Below are 19677 nucleotides of genomic sequence, written 5' to 3' on the forward strand. Positions count from 1 at the left end.
TGAGTATTTCACCACTGGCAATTTTGTTTTCTCTCATGCTGAAGTTACAGCTGAATTCACATCCATTAAGGCCAAAAATGTCCCCAGTTTTCCGTAAAGACTTTGGAAAAAACACAACTGTGGATCTATTTGCAGTAAAGGCTCCGAAGACTTTGCCCATGCAGTTTATTTTATGGCCGTCAGTTCCCTCAGATTCTTTACTTTTCTTCAGTCCCTTCTACTTCAGGGGGCACCGAGTTTTCCCCTCGGCCACAGGATATGAACGCATGAACAAAACAGTTTTCAGAAAAGCCTAAAAGTCACTTGTGTTGTACGCTCAACGGGACAGAGGTGCAGACAGACATTTCAATGAATAATATGCAAATAGGAACTTCCCCTTCCTCAGATCAGCTGAGCCCACCGAATGCTGCATATTCACAGAAACATCCTCATGAATTTGTGCTCTTCTGTTTTCCGGCCCAGAGGCTGAAGTGTCCTCGCAGCATCTGAGAAGCATCAGGAAACACTGTCTGCACTGTTTCCCCGGTGGAGACCTTATCAGTGAGAGGTGTTTGTGTAATGCCGTTTTCCTGGCTGGTCCTGCAGGTCGCACTGTCTGGAGCAAACAGAGGGGAAAAAATAACTAAAGGGGAAAGAGCGAGAGGACAGGAGGACAAAGGAAACAGAATTATGGATAGTAGGTTATTGGCCTTATCGTGCCTTACATGCTGCCTTTTCTGTACAATGCCTTTCAGCGGCGTCGTGCTACTGAAGCGTGGACTTAACTGAAGGCAGGAAAACAGAAAAGCACACCTTAAAAACAGCACCGCGTCACACCGCCGTTTCATTTTCGCTGTTTTGTTGTCTTGTTAGTAACTGTGCATCAATTCCAATCGCAGCGGCGTCAATTTTTCTTTTCTTTCTCGCTGCACACACACGCACACGCGGACACATCCGCGAATGCGAAAACGCACAATTTTACAGGATACTTCCCACATCTTTCCACCCACATTCCCTTCCACACGGAGATAGCAGCACACGTATAATTGCAGTGTGCAACAGTGCGCACCTTAGAGGAAATAATTACCACCATAAAAAGAGCAATTACTAACCTGGCAGAGAGTTGCAGTGGATTTTAATGCTTCTGCCAGTAACGTCTGCTTACATACCGCTCTTTGTTTGTTTGACTAATGGTTTCTTTTGAAGGATAAACAAGCCATATTTACCAATACAAAAATGCTGTCTGTTTCGCACACACATTTAGATGTAAAACAAAGCGTGTTGGTTTTTTTTTTTTTGTGACAATCAGAGTCTGGGGAGAGAAATGGGGCTGAAGGTTAATGTGGGTTTCCTTCATATAAGTGAACATTAAAGAGCTGCTAAGAAAGGCCCGCTTCATTTCAGTAGTTAATATCCAGTTTTGATTAGCTCCTGTGTCATTTCCATCCGTTTCATCTGCTTAGAATAAATGGTTGCCAAACTGGCTGTCAGCGTAAGTCAATTATTCCTTTTCTACTTGAACGGCATTAAGAGAGGATCACTTAAACGATAACACCAGAGTGGCTCCCTGATTTGCATTAGAACCGGTCAAAGATGCATTAAGGAGCAAAATCTCGTACACACACACTGTTAACAGATAGAAGACAGGAAATAACTGCAGCCGTGTGTTTTTTATTTCTTTTTTGTATTTTTTTTTTTTTTTTTTTTTTTTTTACTACTTCCGGCATATCCCCCCTAGAGAATTAATCACAGTCTGTTCCCCGCCTGCTCCACAGAATGTGGTCATCTATCAAAGCCTTCGCTTGTCTTGACCAGACCGCAGAATTCACTAGTCATCACCCAACTATTGTCTCTGGGCTTCAATGCACTGATTGATTGCATAAGACAGCGACTGCACATTATCATTTGGCATCATATTCTGCGTGTAATTGTTCCATATTGACTAGAGCTAACCCAGAGTTAAGGCAAAATATTGAAGAGATGAGCAACTGTCAGCGGCAATTTATAGAAATGAAAGAGTAGAAGAGTAGATGGCCTATAAAGCTCACCACAGACACAATCTAAACTACACGAAACGGCTAAAAATGTTCAAAAACTTTGGAAAGAGCGTATTACTTTATGGTGGACAAGTATAATGACTTGATTCATTAACAACTTGTTGATGATTTTATCAACCAGTTTTGAGAACGATGTTGTGGTTGCAAAGGTGATTTCATTTACTCTTTGTACGACTTCATCCAACTTGGCTGCGTTCATGAGCTTTTAGGTCGGAAACCAGACACTGCTGTGTTCATGCCATTTTTAATTCATGTTCTTTTTGTTTTGTTTTTCGTGTACAACCAAGAGCACACAAAGCAGATTAGGGAGCCATGACATGATTAATTTCTATTTATGTTACTTTGCAGACATAGGAAATCATAAACTAAAACACTGAATTTACTGAAGATGCATGACAGCTTGACTGGCAGACGCTTTATGTTTTGAGGCATGAGAACACATGAGAAGAGGCATAAGGCACCACAAACTACCATGAAACACCCACCAGCTGAAGCAGCTTGCTACCTTTTATACCCTCCCTGCTACAGGCGATTAGCTGGAAGAGTCCGTCCACAACAACATTACATGAAACATTAAATAGTTACATAAACCCAACATCTCATATATACATATTCATATTCCTATCAGTAGCACAAACAGGAGACCAAATTACAAATTCATGCCCCCCTCTCTGCCACAATGGTTTGGTCCATGACCTCTTGAGCAGGCGAATGGCCGTGCTAGTTCTCTTTACAATGGTTTATGGAGCAAACTGTCAGATATTTCTGGTTGTAAACAATGTGACCGTTGTTTATTCGCGTCCAGCTGGACATTTGCTCTGGTTTGTTATTTGATCTCTTTAGTTCGTCAGACTCCTCCAGTGGATCATTTGACCTCTGACCTTCTGGAAACAGGCTGCTAGCCATCTGGACCATCTATTTAGTAATAACTGTATATAGCTACAGACTTGGTACACTTTGTATAAATGGTCACTGGCTAAATATCATTTGTTGTTGATTAATGTAACATTTGCTGACCATCAAAAACAGAGATGTTACATCTGTCGAGCCCCATGTAAACTATATTGAGAGCTAAAAAGAAAGCCAACAAGTCACAAATTAGAATACAGGCACAGAAATAGGGATGTTTTATGTATTACTAACACATAGACATAATGGAGCAGGGGGTTACATCACCACCAAAGACAATTAAACTCTTTGTGAGACTGTTTTAATGTCAGATCATTAATATAGCATTTCACATGTGATACGAGGACGACAGTGGACAGATGAAGAAGAATATCCCAAGTCACACAGGTTTTATTCTTTCTGTATTGTCTGATTTGTTCTTACAGATGCTATATCTCAACCAGATTATGTTTTGAAATGGACGGAAGCAGAAAATCCTTCTTCTTGGCATTGTCAGGCAGACAGCAGGTCTGTCATCTGAGCCAGACTGAAATATCTCAAAAACTGAGGAAGCTAAAAATTCTGAGCAGATATTTGTGTTACTGACTTTGAACTATGAAGTTTAGCCACTTAAAGGACCAATGACTGGGATTTAGTGACATCTAAAGGTGAGTTTGCAGATTGCAACCAACTGAATCCTCCTCCTTGCCAAGCGACTGACTGTGAAGTGCTCATTTTAAGCAAAAGCACAACGATTTATAGTTTCAAGTGATGATCTCCCTATTAAAAACATCATTATGAATACAATATTCCATTTCTGGTAAAACATCACCCTAAATCCCGCTCCCTGATCCTTTAAACAGCTTCCAGATTAATTTGTACAGACAATCGTGGTTCCCTAACAAAGTGTTTCACTCACTGATCCCTTGGCTGTTAATCTAGTGCCACCATAATCCTGACATTTGTGCTTTGAAGTGAAATATCTCAGCGACTTTTGGACGGACTACCACGGAATTTGGTTCAGACACGTTGCCCTCAGGATGAATTTTGCACCCTCGAGTAAGTAGATGCACACTTTTAAATCTCTTTTACGAACTTTGTTGATGTGCTTTTAATGGGATGACGTTTCGTTTTTTTTCTCTCTCTCTCTCTCTATCGACCTCCTTTTCTTTTCCTTTAGCTTATTCCTGCAGGTGCCATAAAATTTAATCTAAAAATGTATTGATTAGTTGTGCAGGCCTTTGTCTTTTGTTTTGAATGTGCAGCCAATGTTAATCATTTTGTGAACCATGATGTATCAGTTTTTATTACTATTACTATTATGCTTGACATCCTGTAATGTTTTGTGTGCTATGCTACATTTTTATTGTGTACTTGTTTTACTTTTAGTCATCATTTTTTATCACAAATAAAAGAGCTATAAGGAAAATCATGCCATGTTACTTACTGAGCATGTTTATTCTTTCCAGGATAATACAGTAGCCTAACAGTACGTTAGTTTGGAAGAGAGGCCTGGCTTCAAATACTACAGGAGCACACCCATGATCACATTCCTGCAATTCAACCGGCTAACAGATTGCTCGCTGGGTAAGGGAGCGATCAGCATCACTCCTGCGAGCGGTTTAAGTAACACAATCTGGTGTCTAATTTCAAACAGCTGTCTGCTCTGCCACAGGACAGGAGTGAGGGCGGAGGGCCAGAAACACCTTGATGATTCACGGGCATGCGAAATGAAGATGAATATTTTATATGAACTGGCATTAAGAGGTTTCAACGCAGTCCTCCAGATCAAACAGAACAGCCTGACAGCGCCGTTCTCCACCGTCTGTCTGCAACACGGTCCACTTTTGGTGCAGGATTGAGGTTCAAAAGACCCGAGGAGCATTTGTTCTTACTGGAAATTAGTGATCCTAACTAACATACATTTGAACCGGTGCTTTCATGTGTTTCATTTTCTCTGTTTGGTGGAATATCTCATGTCACTGCCTGAAATAATGTATCATTTCAATTTACTGCACAAATTAGAAATTGGATTTAATTTATGTCTTGATTTAATGTCCTTAATCCTGTTAACTAATGTGGAGTGCGCGCGTTTTCGGATGCATGCATGCCAGCGTACATACGTACGCAGCATGTGTGTGCCTCCATGTCTGCCTCCTTCCTAACTAGGTTTGCAGGGCTAAATTGAGTGTGTGACTGCATATAATTCACCCTCAGAACAGCCCCATTTCCCTCGGCCTGCCTGCTTGGTCACACTGATTCAATGCACCAGTAGCAGCACAAAATCCATACCAATAAATTCCACCTCCAAGGGGTTGTAGGTTCCATCAGTCGGGGAAGCCCTTACCAGAAACCAAACCATAGTTGATTAGCCACAAGAAGCGGGCTCCAATTGCCCCTTGGTGCTGATCTCAGGGAGCTTTTACCCTTTTTTCCATCATGGTTTATTGTATGATTACTTAACTCAGGACAGCTCTCTCCAAACACATCCAGACTCGAGTATTGGCCGCTATCATCAGGGTGTTTATAATATGTTGTTAAATCAAGGCAAGCCCCACAGGGATGACTGTGTTGGTCATCTCATTTGGTCCGTAATGGCCGGACGCTGTCTCCATGATGGATTTTGCTTATTTGATGTGCATCTCCACGAGGGTCACAGGCCAGATCAGCCACTACAGTCAGTCAGACTTCAATACTCCGACGTGATGCATGCACCATTTCTACAAGTAACAATCTGGATTTTATATGTAACAGTCCTTTCACGCATCATTACCCTGCCCATAGTCTCCACGTCATTATCGATTCTCAAAGGCTACATGGGCTGTAAAGGCTCCTGATGCCCTTCAGAGATATCACTCCTAATCAACGCGGGACACTCAAACATGTGAGAAGAAAAGGCTTCACTATGCAGAGAGGTACTCTTTCTAATCTCTTACTTGCCATCTTATCATGTGGTTATTTGTATCCGTGCGTGTTGTGGGCAGAATTGTTGTCAAAGCTTTCAGCTGCGTCTGAAACTCAGCCGCATACTGCTTTCACAGCAAAACAAAGACAGCCAAACTGTGAGCTGAGCGGTTTAACAATCTGTTGCGATGGTCTGGCCATTTTTCATCGAGGTAGGACGAGCACTCCCTCATCACTCAGCAGTGGTCCCTCAGAGCCCTCATTAATATTCACAGATGAGATGATAGTTTAGCCAAACATTATCACTGCTGATTAACTGGGGATTGCAGCGAGGGCCACATTTTCCCTGGCATTTTGATTCATGTTTTGATTTTGCAAGGATGTTGAACTCTCGATGAGACGCCTCACCAAAGCATGAATTAATGGTAATGACTTTAATTGGACAGAGCGAGATAACAGCAGTGTCCTTTCCTTTATATTCCCTCGTGTCTGGCCACATCAGTACACTGTCACCTGCTGTCATATCAGATAGGCAGTTAGGGCGATGCTAGATCAGGACAAAGCCTCAGTGCTGTTTGACGTATCAAATCTGGTCTGATTTCCTTTATTTGTCTTCAGTTTATCCCATTCTGAGTTTGATCCAGTTCAGTATTCCAGTCTATCACCTCAGGGTGGGTGTTACTCACATTGTGCAAGATGTATTTACTTAAGTAAATTGCTATTTAGTTTGCGCCCAGCAGTGTGATAAAAAAAAAAAATTCTGTCAAGAGTTACAGGAAAGTACTGAAAAAGAGAATGAAGAAGCAGACCTTGAGTTTAAGGACAGCAGGATCGGTAGTCTTTCTAGTGATAGTCATGGCAGTGCTGTTTGCAACCAGCATGCAAAGGAAGGACCAGGGAGACTCTGAACAAACTGCAGTTTTGCAACCAGTCTCGTTAGCCAGGCTAGTGCTGCCTAGTGAGTTTTTGTCAGTCGCCCAGATCAGGTAAATACAAAGCCAAGCAAAAAATAAAGGCAACTGGCGTTGATTGAAGTTTCCTGAAGACTTTTAATTACAAAATCTCTTTAAATATGTTACAATGGATATAGTGTCTTCCAAGGACTGTGGGTATTAATAGTGGTTATCTTTCACTGCAGCACAAACAAACTAATCTGGGAAACCACCAGCTACCATCAGATGATGCCTCGGAGCAACAGCCAGTGTTTCTGGGTTTTTGCAGATATCCAGCCAGTGGATCCAGATAACAGATCTGCAGGTCAAGGCTGCCTGTTCGGTGCACTGATCACTGCTCACCATCAAGACTAACAACTGGAGGTGAGAGACCGTTTCTACGACCAGTTAACAGTTGAAGGAAACGTCAGCGGCTTCGTTTAATTAAGGCAGTTGCTTGACAGATGCAACTGTTGCCCCCTGATAGGGTTTTCTAACCAAAGACGGTCGTGTTATACACTACTTTATGGGATATGTTTATATTCAGAAAATGCTGGAAAGTCACTAGTTGGGTTTACATGGAGACTTTTTTCTCAGTCCGATTGAAGGTTTCAGGTCAGCCGCTTACATGCACCACTACTTTTAATCGGCACAGCCGTTTCACAGACGTGTGACATGCGCAGACAGGATGACAACATCCTGTTGTTCTTCTTTTTTTGAATGGTGGTTGGCAAACAACTTTCAGGTTAGGGTTAGGGTAACACCACCTGCTGAAATGGAGTGTGGATCTGGATAATCTAAATCCTATAAAACAATCCCGTGACTGATCTCTCGTCTAATCAGCATAGCAGTTGCTATTGTTCTTACACTTTTACTCTTAAAGCAACAGCTCGATTTGGAAAGTTTTTGGGGCCATATCCACTTTTGAGTTACCTTTTGTGTTAGCCTTTTAGTAGCCAGTCTCCAAGGGTTTCCAGCAGTTCCGAAATTGCTTCAATTTAATTCAAATTTGCTTCAATTAATTTTTGATGGACCTTTTTAAACGGTTCAGTATTTCTATTTTTTCTGCCGTCTAAGCGTGCGATAATGTCTAGTTCTTTCAGAGTCATTAAAAAACGAGCGCCGCAGACCAGCTGAGAAAACGTCACTCGAACATTACTGCGTGTTTCTGTCATGACAGATCATGCGCAGACAGAACGGAGCCTGACTTCATTCCAAATCACCGCTTACATGACTTTCATTTGGTTTGGGCCTGTTTATTCCGATTGAGGTGTTTATATGGAGCATTTTCAATTGGTTTGGGCTTCTAAACCGATTGGGATCAGAATCTATGTCTCCATGTAAACCCAGCTAGTGTCTGTAGTTTTTGGTTGTCTCAAAAGGCCAATCAGCCATGCAAAATCCTGACCACAACCAGCAAACCAGCTCCATTCACATGTAAGTAACAAAATGTATGATGTACACAGCAAAGTTCAATAGCTGAAACATTGCTGAAGTTTTCAAAGGTATATTTCTTAGAGGCTGTGTCTGTTTTGCATGTTTGTTGAATGTTAATGTGTGGTACAACTATATTTAGAGTCAAATATATTATGTCTGTTATAGTAGTGAAGTGTTTGTGACAGTGTTTTGACTCGTTCATTTCTGTATAGATTTCATAACCACAGAGATGAATAATTAATAGCTACCTAGTCCCAGTAAGAAAAAGAACTCTGGCACCATCCATGCTCCTTTTATTGCAGCCACTGGATTGTAAACTTGACTGCATTTTGACCGTTAACGCTGTGAATGGCTGATGTTATGTAGGTGATTCCTTTGGAGGAAAGCAAAAAAAGCAAAACGTGTTAGCTTGCCTTCCAGCTCAGGAAGTGATATTCTTGATAGATGTCCACGCATTTCATGCTGTCACTTGGTCACTAATGGACCAATAAACAGGACGGTGGGGAGAGATGGGAGATGATCGAGTAAATGTCTCTTTCTCTTTCTCCTGCGAACATGGCCGACTGTGTTATCACGCCTCGCTTCGAATCCATATTCCTTTTATGGATGATACGGCTCATGTCTCCTATTAAGTTCTCCTGTGCAATGACCCACCTAACAGTTAATGTGTGTTTTAAGCTGTAGTTAATATCTCCACATAACACTGGGTGTAGCCTTATTACATGAAGCCGTGAATGTTTACAAGCGGATGAGGATGGATGATGACTTTACGTCTGAAGTCCACTTGTCACTTATCGATTCACGGTGAAAAAAGGCAGACGGGGAAAAGTGTCTCCTATTCAATGAGGTTTGACCGCGCCGAGGTGTGTGCCTTTATGTTTGTGTATTGTTGTGCGAGTGTGTGAGTGATGCAGCAAATTGTCCATTTGCAGTATATCCGATGGGCTCAGGGATGTCATTAGTCACAGCATGCTCGTTCTCATTAAATGGCCCAGTCGCCATGGCAGCCCCACAAAGGCCAACCCCTCCCTCCACCCCAGCGCACCGAGAGTGACAGGCCAATTAGAGCAGGACGCTGTGACATGCAGTCTGCTGTGATTACAGCTCTGAGGAGACAGAAGCCAGGCAGGGGACACCATACATCGGCAAGGTCCCAACAAGATCCACCTCCAGACAAACACGATGAGCCAAGGCCCTGGAGGTCATGTCTGCTCAGAGGACGCCACATCCTCATCGCTCCATTACATGTGGTACCTGCCATCAGGAGCGGTTAGCTGCGGAGCCAACAGAGAGAGAACACATGCAAACTACACCACCCAGAAGGCTTTGGGCGCATGTCGGATGTCAACAGGTTGATCGTCCCGCCTTATGTTGGGGATCTTCTTAACCTGTCAAACAGCACACAAGCTCTGCATTACTATAATCCCCTGGAAGCCTGCGTCTGTTGCAGAAAGTGACAGTGAAGGAGGTCGTGGAGACGCAGCAGGAGAAACTATTCTAATCTTGGCAATGATGAGACGATAATAGAAAAAGAAAGCGTAACACAAAGTGTGGCATCGAATCTGTCAGCCTCTCTCTGAAATGCATCCAAGGTACAACACACATAATGACACACACCAGACGATATTAAGACTCAGAGCAACTAGTGACACTGACAAAGGATATAAACTACAATTCTGCTATCACCAACAAACTGGACACAGTGGAGTGAGCGCTCCAAACAGTAAGAGCTTTTAAACATGTTGGAAAAAGACAACACAGACACCAGTCACAATAGCAAGATTCAGGAAAATCTATCAAACCTATCTTGTGTTTGATTATAATGATAATATAGATAAATATATTGTAAATAGGGTAAAGAGATCAGATGTCCAGAGGGAGATTAGAAAAGAGCTGATGTTCCTTTGCATCAAAATGGCAAGATAAAGTGGCTCGGGTATCTGATGAGGATGCCACCTGGATGCCTCCTCTTGGGGTTTATCAAGACTCATCTGTGTCGGTACACCTCTGGATGCAGCATTGAGAGAGGGGCGTCTAGAACATGATGCTCAGTATGTGTCCACGTGACTCAAACTCAGATAATCGGATAAAAATGTAGAATGAAAATGTGGATGGAAGAAGATCTCACAAACGTAGTCCGAGAAAGGAACCTGCCACATCTGAGTGCTCCATTAGGAAACAAATTGAAGTCATCCTCCTCAACCAAACAACCAAACATTGGCAAATGAACTACAAATATTCTTAATGGCTCCCCAACTAAAATGTCTGGAGCAGGACGCAAACCCTGTCCATCCATGTACCTCCAGACCCTTACTTTCTGCCTTGCTGCATAAAGCTCACTGTCCTCGGCAGGATCAGTCAACATACTACGATCACATTCAAATGACGGCACACTCCATAGGAATTAAAGTCTACTGGCTTCAGCAAAGGAAGGACTAGTATGACATTGCCACAGAGCCATACACAGGAACGAAGACGGGGTGAGAGATGGGTCACATGGATTTTTCCCTTCAAACATTCTCATGATCGCTTTCTGTCATTTGAGACATTCTTTCCCGTTGTTTTTAGTCCTAAAGCAAAGATCACAAATCAGGTCTGTTTGTTGTCCTGGAGGAAAATGGCAAAGAATACATCCTTTTTTTTAGTTATAGCTGTCAGGTTATGTCTGTTTGAGCTACTTCTCAAGAAGTGATGTCCGACCATCCAACAAAAGGACAGCAAATGCACAAGACAGAGTGAAAATCCAGCCGCCATAGAGAGGGGGAGGATGCAATACTGGTTTTAAGATGTTTTTTGTGTTACTTCACACATAAAAACTAACGAAATGGGTCGGAAAGGGTTAAAGGTGGAGGGATATGGGGTTCACATAAATCCTGCTTAACGTTGCCTTCAGGTACATAGCTCATAGTTGTGAAATTGGAAGTCATGTGTGCAAAATGCTTGACATTCAAGTGGTACATCAGCCATCAGTTGTCAGAACACTGCTGCAAGGGAACTTGTCTTGAAGCCTCAGATGCTATAACATTTTAACTTTAACTTACAACCAGTGACTTGACGTAGGAAGTGTAAAGACATAGACTATATTCTATATTTTATTTTTTCTATTTGTCAAGAGATGACTTGTTGCTTGTCTAGTTTATCTCCTGAACTCTCAGTGACCTGTTCTTCAGTCGTGGACTTCCTGCTGTGTTTAGATTCATTGATCTTTGGGCTCCTGCTTTAGAAACCTTTCTGCATAAAACTCTATTTTGTATCCTGAACTTTTCCCCACTTTTTTTTTTTTTTTTTTTTTTTTGAAGTACCGAGCTTTATTACTACAGATATATTAAATTAGCATCCACCCCCACCATTTCAAGATGTCAGGAAATGTGAGCTCACACTTTAACAAATAAATCTTCTTACTTACTTTTCCTTAAGGATTAAAAACAACACCATTTGGAAGCAGCATCAGACCACTTACTGCCAAATGTGCAAAGTACGATGCTTGAATCACACAATGACGTCTGAACTCATCCTATTTCCTGCAGTGGGTCACTGGATATTCTGGAAACCCCTGCAATGAGCTAGCTACTGAACACTGAAGATATTTATCCATTTGCCAAGAGAAAACCCGGTCCAATACAATCACAGTGGACTACGAATGTATTACATTTACTGTGTATAGTATGTGCAGCATATTTAATGTGAGACGGTGGCGTGTTCACACGTGCAAAGGAGAAAAACAGCAGAGCTGCTGTAGGCCATGCATATAGTAGAGGAGTAGAGGAGCTAAATGCCACTTAAAGCTTTTTCTGCGAGGCACAATGGAGAAAAGAGGGAAAAAATGGAGAAGAAAAGAAGACTGCCTTGGCTGATCGAGCTGTCGGTCTCTCTCACTGCACATCTTTCATGTTTCAGAGAGAACGGTTCACTGCCTTCTGACAATAAAACCCATGGATGGAGAAAAAAATATATAATTTTCTTTAGGCCATGCTGTCTTCCATTGTCAGCTTCCACATGAGATGCCTCACCAGCAGCTGGAAATGCACGTTTTGGTTTCAGCATTGTATTAATTACATTTCAACCTGTACTTAAACGCACTGGTTTTCCTTGGATCCAGAGGAGGCGGAGCTGACACTGTGGAGTGGAAAGGCTCCAACGAAGTAATGACTTAATTACTGACAAGGAGAAGGCTATAAGGTTGTAACATGTTCATTTTGTTGTCACATAAGATTATTGCCAAACACAAAGCTATAACTATGAATTAAGGCACAAAGGGAAGGTTGTGATTTCAGCGTATCGCTTTAAAAGTAGAATTAGTTTTCATGTGTGAAAATCAATTTAGGCTCATCAGACGAGAACAGTTAAAACTCTATTTAAATGGAGACTCAAACGCTACATATGTGTTTGTTTTTGTATAGAACACCGCTCTATATGGTGTACTGAGGAGTCTACATGACTCAGCTTGCAGGGATTTCCTCCCATTTTGCCACAGATGCTCGGCGATAAGGCTCGGCTCACAATCCACCCCAAGGTGTTGGATGTGGTTGAGGTGAGGGATCTGTGCAGACACGCGATTTTTTTTCTTTCCACACAAGGCCAGTGTCTGGTGCAGAAGACTCAAATCCTGTTATGGAAAAAAACTGTGAAGTCAAAGTCAAACAGGCTTTACTGCTCTACTTCTGTGTGACTTTGGTGTTTGAATATGTTAGTTTGAATATGTTAATTCGCGTCTTAACCTGCGGGTCAACACAGCAGCATCACACAATAAAATAAACAAGCTAACCAACAAGCAAACTGACCCATCAGAAATAAGAAACTGCTGGTTTTCTCAGAGAAGTCCTTTGGCTTTGTAGCATAATTTTTGTGTTGGAAAAGGCCATCTGAAGGTGACAGTGATATTTTATCAGATTGCTAAAATCTGTTTTCTAGACATTCATTGCCTGGATTCCGTGCAATACTCTGGTTTTCTTCCTCAAGTCGGGGGCTTGTCAACCACCATCTACTGCAGGTAATACACCAAGCTAATGAAACCCCACGCAAATGTATTCATTAATACACAGGGCAAGAGGTTACAATCCCTTGTACCGTGATCTGAGGCAAAACTCATTTAGAAACATTGTCCAAGAGAAACCAACAGTCAGCTACTAACCAGCCTAGTCTAGCCTAGCCTAGCCTAGCCTAGCCAGTAGCAGTAGGTAATAGAGGTGATGGGATATGCGACTACACTTCAACCAACACCTCTCCCTTCTGCCAAGATCTGACCACTGATCTTCTCCCTCCTTGGCTGGCTACGCTCTTGTTCTGCCTCTGTGCTAGTATCTGCCTCAACATATGCTGATATCCTGCGAGCTGTGGGTTACTTCCTGTCGCTGGACTTCAACTAACTGACTTCATATAGCTTTAAGTCGAAGAAAAAAAATGCCAACTCATGTGTATTACCATTAATACATGGCTATGTATCATCCCCCACATTATTACCTCCCATCTTAAAGGTCAAACCCGGTCCTGCACTAGACCACAGTACTTGTTCATCATGAAGGGCAGACATATTTGATACGAGCATAGAACAGAGGTAGCCTAGAGAGGCCGAGAGTCTTCAGATATCCAATATCACAGATGATGTTTGCCAACTTATTCCATGATTGCATTTAAAGAACACCTCTCCCTTTAATCTCTCTGTTTCTTTATCTGAATTTCGTTTTTTCTCCCCGAGGACAGAATTGTGACTGAAATTTGAGATGACAGGACAAGGTGAGCGAGGGGAGAAGAGGCTCTAAGTGACTCCAGAGTAAGAACTGCAAGGGGGTAAAAAAAAGAAAAAAGAAAAAGAAAAGTTAAGAGTAACACCAGCCTGGAGTGAGAGTTGTATGGAACGTCTTTGAGTGGCAGTAAAGTGAGGCAGACTGCAGCTTTGAAAATGAAAGTTAAAGTATAAAGAGAGGGAAGGAGACAAAGAGAGGACAGTGGTTGAAGGGTTAAGGGCGAAGTTGGAGTCTATGTGACAGTATCAAAGCCACAGGAGCAGCAGAGAAAAGCTGTTAACGGGAGCTCACCGTGCCTTAATCGATTGTGAACAGTGCTGCAGAGCACAGCCAATCACAAGAGCTCCTGGAGACTTCTCTGGGTTAGAGCACTTACACGCTGTCTGCCACCCGATCAGGGAGACGATGCAGGGAGAGAAGAGTGAAAGAGACAGAACGAGAAGGAGAAGAGGGGGAAAAAACAATGAAACAAGGAGGGAGGGTGGTGTTAGGAGAGAGGGAAAAGTGGGACTTCAACATTTTGGCATTTGCTTTTTCATCCTTGTGACCTTGTAGGCTTTTTTCAGGGCATGTGCTGCACGTTGAGGTGACTGTGCATCAAGTGTCCTTTCATTTGCTCCATTTGTGTCTCTTTACCTACTTTTAAGATGTCTATGTTTTGACATTTCATCAAAAACAGAGTTTCAACAGTGTATCAGAACATCTGTAAAGGAGATCCTTAAATGGAATAATTCCTGTGCCATGACATAAAACCCAAATCAGAAATACTGGTTTCATATATGTATATATATATATATGAAGACTTTGGATACTTCCCAGATAAAAGAAAAATAAAAGAAATCATCTTTTTCTGACACAAAATAAATGAAAATGCAAACAGATGCAGCGGAGCAGCTCCTCTGATCTAGTTCTGTCATTTTCATTTATGTTTTTGATCTCCATATTTGACGCTTTTGACATTGTGCCTCATTAGTTGAAACAACTCTCCTAAACTCACAGACTGAGACAGATTTAACTGACTGAACCTATAACGTGGCTTTGTGATGACTAATTTCCAGTCTTCTCTTATTAACTTCTGCAGTCTGTACTTGGACATTTGTAAATAAATGCTGAGAAATGACTCAGAATATTGGGACTTTCTGTTTATTTTGGGTGCGTTACAGTGTGACAGCTAACAGCGGCGTGCTGCCTGATGCCCTGTGTGTGAACCCAAAGAGTTTTAAAATAAAGTAAGCACAAATATTTATGTCTGTATCCTTTCATTCAGCATGTTATCAGTCGGATTTACTGACTCTTTCTGTGTGAAGTTAATTAATACAATGAATCCTATGATCAAAGTTTAAAATAGTGCTGAGTTGAGAAACACCACTGAGCTTTACCTGCAGACATCTCACAGTTAAAGTTAAAGTCACATCTTAAAGTTAAAAAAGAAAATTAGGTTCAGTCTGCTGTATCTAATCAATCTATTTAATAACATTTTATATCCAACTTTCCCTTTATGGAATGAGGTAAAATTAAAAAGAAGCACTCTATTCTCTTTGTTCTCTGTACAAGCATGACCACTTGATGTGATTGCATCTATCATGTGACAGAGGAGAATAATGGGCATTATGTCACTCTTTGTCCTGAACAGAATCCAGGTCGAGCCTAAAAATTTTATATACAGTACATACGTCATCGCTGATTTGGTAAAATTCACGGCTAAACTTTTGTCATGTCACAGCGAAACGTTTTTATGATGATGATGATGACGATGATGATGATGATGATGGGGGCAGTAGCTCAGGAGGAACAGTGGTCAAACTGGCGAACTGGCAGCCACATTTCCGTTCATCACCAGGGTGTGACTGTGTGAGCGAATGAATAATGCAATTGTACAATGCAATTGTAAGTGCTTTGAGCATCTGGAAAAGTGCAATATAAATCCAATGTATTTGGGAATGAAGACAACCAGCACTGAGTGAAAAATACCTCACTACCACACTACAAAACAAAACGAAGCATTTCCCTTGTAAGACGTTTACAGTTTGTGATCGCTTTGATCGATATTTATTTGAAACCAACACTGGAAACAAGATATCCTTTTATGGAGCTGAGTGCAGTGCAGTTTTGTTAGCCCAAAGGAGTCAGTAGGAAACAGGAAATGGGTTCATAGTTCTTTGTTAAAATGTAATAGGGGCTGTGGAGACTGCAAGAAGTGGAATGGTCAGCTCAAAGGTATTTTTTCTGCCACAATGATTCATGTGTCTTTGAGGCTCATCAGCAAAAAGCCATATTCCATGGAAACCATGTTTTATTGGGGCTGCAAATCGCCCCGATCATTCACACTGCAATGCAATTTGAATGAGTTCCGGGTAGGCTTGCTTTAATTTGCTTTTATCATATTTGTTTTTTCTAATTCACTTTGGAAGCCAGTTAGCTCAGTGGTTCAGATGCTTCTGAAGGCACCGGGCACATGTTTACTGGAGAAAAGACTAGTCGGGAACATGCTGCCTGATAATTTAGAAGCTCTGAAAGAGGAATTTTAAGTATTGTAAATGTTCAACCACAAATCCTTTTTCTGGATTCACTGCACCTATGATGACATTTGATCAGTTAGATAGATTTTATTTGTTTATTTTTCATTTAAATTAGCTGAAGCAATAAACACAGACCATCTAGTTGGTGGTATTGCTACCTGAGCTGAACAGCAAAACCATAGACGGGAAGTTTCACCTGGTGGCTGGCTGCAGTAAATGTCATAAGCTCTGCCTTTTTGATGTTGGTGGATGGGACTTGGGCCACACCAAAACACTGAAATACAATATAGATCGTGAGTGCACCTGCACACCCCTGTAGTTAGCACTTTTATTGACATTTACAAAAGAAAGAAATATTATAATTCTTAGTGCAGGGTATAATCCAACATTTCTTTATACCCAGTAGTGTTAAAGCAGACCACAGTTCGACCCACATCATATGAAAGCAGAGATACTGCTGACGTCTGTCTCTCCACTGTGCGACGAAAACTCAGAGAGCTAGAAGCCAAAGAGTCGGGAAAATAACATTCGCAAAATCACAGTATGTCTTTCCTTTGCTGTTTTGTGATTGAATGTTATATTCCAGCCCCCAAAAAACGCTGCTAATGGCGTCTCCTATGACTATGTGTCAGTTTGAAATGAATCAAGGTGCTCCTGTTTGTTTACATGAAGAGGTAGAGGCTTCTAGGTTTGAGGTAGGGTTGCTGACCATGTGTGATCTTTGTGTTTGCTTTGCTCTGGATCATCATTGGTAGTTGCTATGGTAAATTTGGGCACGGCTTTTGATTTTCTAGACTCTGATTGGTTGATACAGGTGTCCGTCATTAAAATTGACCAGTCGGCTGTTGAGATATTCTCCTTTGAGTTTCACCGAAGTCTAGGTGAATGAGTCAAACTGTTATTTGTATTTAGTGACATATCAGTGAAACTAAATTAGTTTTCCAGACTGGTACCTCAAAACAGTCATATGGCACATACAGTGCCAAAATGTGACAAAAAGGCATAATTTGTGATTCCACCTGGACATAAATGGGCCACATCACTAAAATTGTTCAGAGTCACTTTTTCACCATCTACTTTTACAGAGTTACTTATCAGATTTTACATTACTTATTCATATTTGAACTGGGCTACTATCCCAGATGTCAGGGATGGTTTTTACTCTACATAATGTGTTTTTTTGTTTTTTTGTTTGTTTTGAATTTATATTTTCTACTTGATACAATAACATATATCTTTATTCTGACACTTTTGTAGCAATCTCTCTTATTCATACAGCCCTTAGAGTTATGAAGATATAACTCATTTGTTATATGTCGTTTTTGTACAGGAGGCAGGAAAATAGGCATAGGGATGAAGAGGTTAAACAAACGCAAATGAGACTAGATAACGTGTGGGCGGATCATCGATAAAATGACTCCACCCTCAGCTCCAAATTCACAATATTGCGATAGATTAAATCAGATAGATTAGACAGATACTTTATTTATATGGCGGGAAATCCGGTGTTCAGCAGCTTCATCGTATAGAAACAGATGTGAAAGATAGAAAGACAGATAAGATGAAGTTACATAATACATGAATCTATAATGCTGTGTAAGATAATATCTATCAGTGGCAACAATGACCACAGTCCAGTTGTTTCCTCACAGGGAAGCGTTGTATACTCTTATGGCCTGAGGGATAAACGACCTCCTCACTGTGTACATGGAGCAGGACAGAGCAGCCTGTCACTGAATGGACTTTTCTGTCTAACTGTGGAGTTCACGACACAGAGTACAATGACGAACTGGCAAAGAGAAGGAAACACAGAAACTAAATACCAAGAGAACAATGAGGCACAGGTGAGAAACATCAAGACGGGGCAAATAATCAGGGACAGCAATCACACTGTGGAAGACATCTGAAATGATGGAGAGTTAATGACTAACAAAATAAAACAGGAAATGCCCATAACACGGAAACAGTTAAACATGACCAGGTTAAACATGAGACGCCACTAGTGCCCACATATCAGTGGCAAAGTTAAGCATTAAACAAATATAAATCCATCTTAAAAATTTACAGCTCAGGCTTCTTCGATTTTGACCGGTCTCTTAAAAAAATGTCTCCTGCCTCAGCGCCTTAATTTAATGGCAGTACGACACTAAATTGACAGAGTACCCCTCAGAGGAAATGGATTACAAATTTGCATACTTTCTTTTTCAGCATAAGAGAATCCTGTATCTGTTTTCTGCCTCTGTAATTTCCATGCAACTCTTACACTAAAATATCAGGTGTGCCTCTATTCTGAGGTGAGAAATCCCATTATATTTGCTCGACTGATTTCACCTGTTAGGGAATAATTTCACCATGATCATCAGCAGGGAACAGGAGATGGGCTGACAGATTGAGACATCAGGCTCTGTGTTGATAACATAAAAGGAAGAGCGTTCGACGAGGACTCCACCACAGACTATCAGAGGAGGAGGAGGAGGAGGAGGAGGAGGAGTAGGGGTGAATATTCTCCACTACGTTCGTCTTTGGTGGTTTAATTTTAATTCGGTGGTGTGGCAGTTGCACAGTTGGGTGCCACATTCTACATAAGCCTGTTATTCAGTTACTCAACTGAATCTGCGCCTACACCTACACAAGTGCTGCGCCGCCAACTGATTTTGGCGGCACAGCACTCGGCGTTAGCTCATTTCACTCCCCATTTAGGCTGATTTCCCACATTAAGCATACACTATGACTCAAATCCATGGAAATCTTTTCTTGAATTAAAATGCCGGAGACAAGGCAAAAATGGAGCCTCGTTCGGCAAAGTATTGTCACCCTGTTGCTCCACCCAAAGTGTCGCAGTTCTTAGCTGCAACGCGTGCTGCCATGAAGTGACAGTGGGTTTGCAGAGGGAACAAAATAAGAGAAAACTCCATCACAGGTCACAGGCTGGACCAAACAGTTTTAAGTGCAAGCAGAGTGGTGGTCAAGGGCAAACAGTCAATAACCAGAGCCGCCCCTTTAAATGTCAGTTGTCTTGGAAACAGGTGCAGAAATGGAGGATTTGGACGGTGGCTGAGCAACCCGGGAGCCACCGTTTAGCAACGCCCAAGAACAACAGCGCGCGGAGTGAATGTCACCCTGTGGAGGCACGCTGCTCCACTGAAGCACCGAAAGCTGCAATTCAAGCAGAGCAGGGAGGAAGACCATAGAAAACAGCAAAGAGACCACCTGATGG

At 41.7% G+C, this 19677-nt stretch overlaps 1 protein-coding gene across 1 annotated transcript in view; it reads right to left on the reverse strand.

The window, feature by feature from the left end:
- Positions 1-578: 578 nt before the first annotated feature.
- hyal1 (hyaluronidase 1) overlaps positions 579-19677 on the reverse strand; it is a 30107-nt gene continuing 11008 nt past the window's right edge. The window contains exon 5 of the mRNA XM_047581762.1: positions 579-595. The gene's annotated coding sequence lies outside the window, so the exon portion shown is untranslated. The remainder of the gene's footprint in view (positions 596-19677) is intronic.

The sequence above is a fragment of the Mugil cephalus genome, chromosome 4 (genome assembly GCF_022458985.1).
Source record: "Mugil cephalus isolate CIBA_MC_2020 chromosome 4, CIBA_Mcephalus_1.1, whole genome shotgun sequence".
NCBI classification, from domain to species: domain Eukaryota; kingdom Metazoa; phylum Chordata; class Actinopteri; order Mugiliformes; family Mugilidae; genus Mugil; species Mugil cephalus.